This window comes from Terrapene carolina, unplaced genomic scaffold, assembly GCF_002925995.2.
Source record: "Terrapene carolina triunguis isolate 2854851 unplaced genomic scaffold, T_m_triunguis-2.0 Scaffold96, whole genome shotgun sequence".
In the NCBI taxonomy this organism is placed as follows: Eukaryota; Metazoa; Chordata; order Testudines; family Emydidae; genus Terrapene; species Terrapene triunguis.
In genome coordinates, this window is record NW_020664447.1 from 29,878,415 (window position 1) to 29,884,642 (window position 6,228).

Sequence of the window (6,228 nt, forward strand, 5' to 3'; positions counted from 1 at the left end):
TGATACTTGACATCATAGGAGTGAAGTTCTGGAACAACCTTCCAAGGGGAGCAATGGGGGCAAAAAATTCTAACTTGTTTCAAGACTGAGCTTCATAAGTTTATGAAGAGAATGGTATGTTGAGGCTGCCTACAATAGCATGTAGCCCATCTGTGACTGGTAGCAGCAAATATGTCCAATGGCTGGTGATAGGGCACTAGATGGAGAGGGCTCTGAGTTACTACAGAGAATTCTTTCCCAGGTGTCTGGCTGGAAGGTGCCCACATGCTCAGGGTCTAACTGATTGCCATATTTGGGGTCAGGAAGGAATTTCCCCCCTGGTCAGATTGGCAGAGACCCTGGTGGGTTTTTGCCTTCCTCTGCAGCATGGGGAACAGGTCACTTGCAGGTTTAAAGTAGTGTAAATGGTGAATTCTCTGTAACTTAAGTCTTTAAATCATGATTTGAGACTTCAGTAACTCAGAAAGAGATTAGGGGTTTATTACAGGAGTGGGTGGGTAAGGTTCTGTGGCCAGCATTGTGCAAGAGGTCAGACTAGATGATCATGATGGTCCCTTTTGATCTTAAAGTCTATGAGTATATGAGTCTATGTAAAATATATAAAAGTGCTAAGTATTGCTAAAATATAATTATCGAGAGAACACAAAATGAAAGGGACAATTACAGAGAGAAACAGGAGCCAGTCTAATTTGCTATACCAGCTATTAAAAATGATTGAGAAGTTACCCCTCTGCAAATACCCTTTATTATCTTGAACATGTGACCCTAGGTAATGAAAGCAAGCAGATGTCACATTCCTTCAACAGGAATGTAGGTTTGGGCAGATGGAAGTATGCAGTAAAATAGCCTTCCTGAGACAAAACAACACAAGTTAAAACAATCATAAAATTATGGTGATAAAGGTTACATAATATTATTATTTGATAAATATATAATTTTTAATTTCCTAGGCACATAACTTTTTCTGTTGTAAAGAGATGGCGGAGATTGTCACATAGTGTCTGCACAAGATACTTGCCTTTCTTCCACAGTTACAGCAGAGAGCAGAATCTAGCATGACAAGAGTGGGTCAGGCAGTAATTATATCAATGGGTATTTCGGGGGCATTCATTCAAGAGTTAAAAAATCTTTGGGGAGTTCCTTCCTGACAGAGAAGATAAGTCTTTGGTAGAAATATTAGCCTTGATGGATAAATCAAAACCCCCTAAACTCTGTTTGCCTGCATGGAGATAAAATAATTACCATACATAGTAGGGAAAAGTTCTCAGAGTGCCACAATATCACTCCCCCCTCATTCTCAATTCTATTTTTGACCATAACTGGAAAAAAAATAATTATTCCCAAGAAACAAATGTTTCCCTACTATTTGTAAAGAGCTTAGGGATAGGAACTGTTGCGCATCACTCCCTCTCTACTGTGGAGTCCTTGGAGGGGATCGAATAGCTTGTGTTTATTCATCTTTACTAGCATAACCGGCTGTCAGCGGATTATCTCCTTCTGGCATCGAGATGGCTCCTTTTCACCATAGGCAGCTGCAGAAACAGCAGAGATTTTTGCTGATTTTTGGTTTCCTAGGTCACTATGTCTGCTTTTGGCTGACTAGTGTGAGCTGTTTGTTGGGGGAACTCCCTAGGAGGCCAAGCTGTATACTGAGTCTCTGATTCATATATGAAGAAGGTGGTGGTTTAATTCTTTAAAAAGAATCAAACAATTTCTTCCCTCAGTACTGGAACAAAAATATACAATATTATCACTTTGCCTACTCTTGAATAAGATGGAATTCCATTATCCCCCAAAAATGTGTTTAAAGTCAGAGATATCTTAGGTGGGATTGATGCATTTGATTAGACTGGGAATACTTGAGGTGTGCTGGGTTGCAATATAATTCTCTAATATGAGCTAGGATTGCCTGAGAGAAGGCAGTCTAATATTATTATTATTTATGGTAGTGTCCAAAAGCCCCAGTCCGATCAGAGCCTCATTGTGCTAGGCACTGTACAAACACATATCGCCAGATTTTCTAGTCTGCTAAAGCTGCTTTGCCTCTTGGAACTCACCATGGGGTGAAGTAATTCTGCACTGCTCCTTACCTGGCCCTACACAGAACAACTGAACACCTAGTTATTTGTAAACTACCTATCAGCTTAATATCTAAGCGATAGGCTGGGCTGGAAATATTGAGCAAAGAACAAGAGATTAAAAAAAAAATCTATGAGATCATCCAATCCATCTCCCAGGAGCCAAGGCAGGAATGTTTCCCAAGACACATTTCTAGTATTTTCTCCCAGTCTAGTTTAAAAGTCCCAAGTGATAGGGCTCCCACAACTTCTCCTGGGAGACTGGTCTACAGCATCATACATCACATTGTCAGGAAGATTTTCCTGAGATTCAGCCAAATTTTTCCCTTTCTTAATTTCATGCCATTTTGCCTAGTTATATACCTGTGTATCACACCTCTTGATCTTGCAAATCCTTACATGGTGAACAGCAGGGAATGTAAGTTTGTTTCACTCCAGCACATGTGGAGGCTACTTGGGGTAAGTATGTTTAAGCAGTAAGTGTGATCCTTTGTTTTGGAAAAGTGTGTGAGGTCCCTTATGCAGCTTTTCCCTTACTCTTAAGAGCTCAAGGTTAAAAAAAAAAAGAGGTGGAGTATGGATGGAGAATGAGCATTTCAAAAATGACATGAGTTTTAGGCCTTGTCCACACACAGAAGTTATAATAGTTTAACTAACTCATTTTAGACACTTCTTTATTCAATCAGTGCAATTTCCTTGTGTGGACCCTTGTAAATCAGTTTCAGGGTGCTTTTAAATTAATATAAAATTTCTTTATACTGATTCAAGAGTGTCCACATAAGAGGGTTGCACCAATTCAACCTAATTCGTTTCTAAACCAATTTTATTAAATTGATACAACTTTTGTGTAAAGACAAGGCGTAAGTTTGATCCTCAGTATATCTGTAAGGCTCTTAAATATTCACTCCCTTCTTAGGCCTCACTTCTGCTGCAAGACCTGAGGAACTGGGCAGCTGCACAGCAACATCTCATTAATGAAGGCTAGAAGTACCCTGTGCTCTCTGTCCAGCTCATCACTTTTTACCTTATGTTAATACACACAGGACTCCTCATCTGTACGGGGCAGGAAAAGGGCCTACATGATTCTTCTCTTTTGAAATATGTGTTGATTCTTAGCATGTTCCTCTTTATTAATCTCTTAGGAAAGACAGACCTATGTAGCTCTTCTTATCGTTCTTCGACAGTCATCCCTTCCAGTTTCCTGATTATTTTTGTTATTCTTCTCTGAACAGCCTTTAGCTTGTTAATATCTTTTTGGCAACATAGACCTAGATCTGCACCTAAGTCTCAGGTTTAGGCACCTAGGTCACAGTTCTGGCTCCAGTGAAATCCACAAAACTCCTGCCAAACCCTGTAGAGGCCTAAGTTTTCAAAGTAAAAATTCCCTAGGTGCCTATGGTTCTACCTCTGAGCATGCACACTGCTGCACCCCTCTAGGCATCTGGATGCCTATCTCCCAACTAAGCCCCAGAGTGATTCATCAATTGGGACAGATAGGCATTTGTGGGCATAAGTCACATATAGGACTGGATCTGGTAGGCATGTTCAGAGGCTGCCCGGCTCATGAGGTTCCATTCAGAATCTGGCTGGAAGAGGTGTCCTGTTATAACTTTTAGCCTAGGCGCTAGCGCACTCATCTGGAACATGGGAGACCTAGTTTCAATTTGCCCCTCTGCTTGATGGGACAAAAGGATTTGAACAAGTGTTTTCTAGCTACTGCAACCACTGAGCTATGGGATATTCTGACGTGGGGCTCCCTCTATCTCTCCCATTTAAGCTATTCCACTGTGGCTAAATAATGAGAGAGGGTTGAAGAAGGGGGTCTGGATTCAGGGTCCCCCAACTCCCACATAAGTGCCCTAACCACTGGACTATTTGCTTAGAGGATTGTGGAAGTGTTTGGGAACATGTCTGAGAGTGGGTGTGCTTTGCTGTTTTCTCTGTTTCTTTCTGTTGGGCAAGTGGGGTTTAGTTTTTTGTGTTTTAGTTTTGTGGTTGTGGGTATAATTTCAGGGCTTATTTTGTTTTAGCAGGCTTTTGTCTGCCCTCTGGGCTTACATGGCCAGCCAAAGAGAAAGAGGCCTCAGATTGTTGTGGATCCTGAGGGCTTCACCCATAATCATGGGTTGTGCATTTTGCCTCCAGACTCTGCCTCTGTGGAGTAGGGTGTTCTAGCTCTGGGGAAGGTGACTGGGTTTAAAAATGTGAGAACTGCTTTCTGCATGAACAACGCTATTGTGTTTGTTGCCTCGCTTAGCCTTGTTGAGCAGGTGGCTGTGGAGAGGATTGTTCTGTGGGGTGGGAGTGTCCCTGTTGTGCCCCTCCGAACACTTGCAGTTAAAGTCACTATCTAGAGACCTGGCAAGTTATGGTGATTATCACAAGCCCTTTTAGGAGGATTCCTTTGGGCTGTAAAGCCCCAGGGATTCAGCATGTCTCATCCTTCATAGGCAGGTTTATGAGATAGTAAGTGTAAAAGTTTCCCTGAAGTATAGGATTGGGGAAAGTGACTACATTGTGTTTGTTGTAACTGAGAACATGGCCTGTTTTTGTTGTGGGAGGGTGACACGTTCAGTTTCTCAGTGCCCTGAGAAGAGGCAGGCTGCCCCTGGGAATGTTCACCCCATGCCTGGGAATGTGGGCGTTTCTGAGAGTAAAGCACAGCATGAGGTGGCTGTGGCAGAGACTGGGTCCCAACAAGCTCCAGGTGTCTCTGGGAATGTTGATTCTGGGGAACTAGTCCCCCTTTACAACCTGGGAAGATGGTATTATTTGTTCTGTGGCTCCTGACTCAGTGGCCTCTCAGTCTGAGCCTGTTGCTATGGCATCCGTGGCCTGGGCTGAGGATTCTGACTTTCTGGCAAAGCCTTACAGCACAAAACAGCTACTGAAGGTGGAGAAGGCTCCAGTTTCTGAGGGTCCTGCAAAGCAGGCTAGTTTGGTCTGTGCAGTTGGGAAGCACACTGTTGACAGTGGTTCTTTGGTTGGGGGCATGGAGAATTCTCACGTAGTAGTTTTGCCCCCTCGGTCCCAGCAGTCCCCTCCCTCCAGTCTGACTTTCCCCCCTTGAGGTTGGTAGGGCTTCTGAGTCTGAGTGTGTAGGGAATGAAGAAGTCAGATTCTGTGGGTCCTGAACTCCCTGAAAGAGGTATATACCTCAGATGCTATTGGTGGGTTTCTGGATGAGACTAAGGGGAAACATGGAGTAGAGGTGACAGATTGGTTTCCTGACCTTAACCTGTTTTTGTTGTCTGCTCAGTTTACTGTGAGACGCATCTCTGTGTCTGAATTTAACAAACAGAAGTGGTACAGATTGAAAAAAAAATGATGACCAAAGTGCTGTCTCTTTGAACAATGGAAATGTTGGGGATTAATGGATACTGGAGAAGTTGGTAATTTTGTTTGAGGTGTTCAGGGGGTGTTTCTGTGTCTGTCTTTTTCTTATTTTTTCTGATGAATACTGGTCTGATGGACAATTTTGTATGTGGCTCTCTGAATGTGAATGGGTGCGGGGACATTAAAAAAACATATGGCTCTTTTTGAATACCCATCCCAGAAAAAGGTGGATATTTCATTTTTGCAAGAGACTCATGCAGATGCAGGCAACCAAACTGATTACCTTGCTGATTGGAGAGGAGAGGTTTTTCTGAGCCATGGGTCCGCTTTAAGTGCAGGACTTGCCATTCTCTTTGTGGACAAGGTGAAGCTTGATTTGGTGGTTGTGCAGGAAGTTATCTTTGGCTGTTTATTGACAGTTCAAGCAACTTTTGCGCAATGTCAATGTTTTAATGTCTATGCTCCTACTGTGTGTGTGTTTTTCAGAGCGTGGGTGCTCTTTTGACAAATTGTTTGACGAGTGATATTTTAATTTGGGGGGTGATTTTAATTGAACTCTTAAGCAGAGATTGGATAGGAAGAATTTGGAACCACATCCACTGCCTGCTCAGCAACTTGCAAGTCTTTTATAGCCTTCTGACCTGACTGATGTGTGGTGAATTTTTCACCCTTACGCACAGCAGTACACCTTGTTGAGTGCTAGTGCCAGTTCTTTCTCTATAGCCTGTTTGGACCGTTTTTATGTTTTTACTCATCTCTCTCATTTGCTTTCTAGTTGTATTCTCCCTACTGGGATTTCAAATCATGGTTTGGT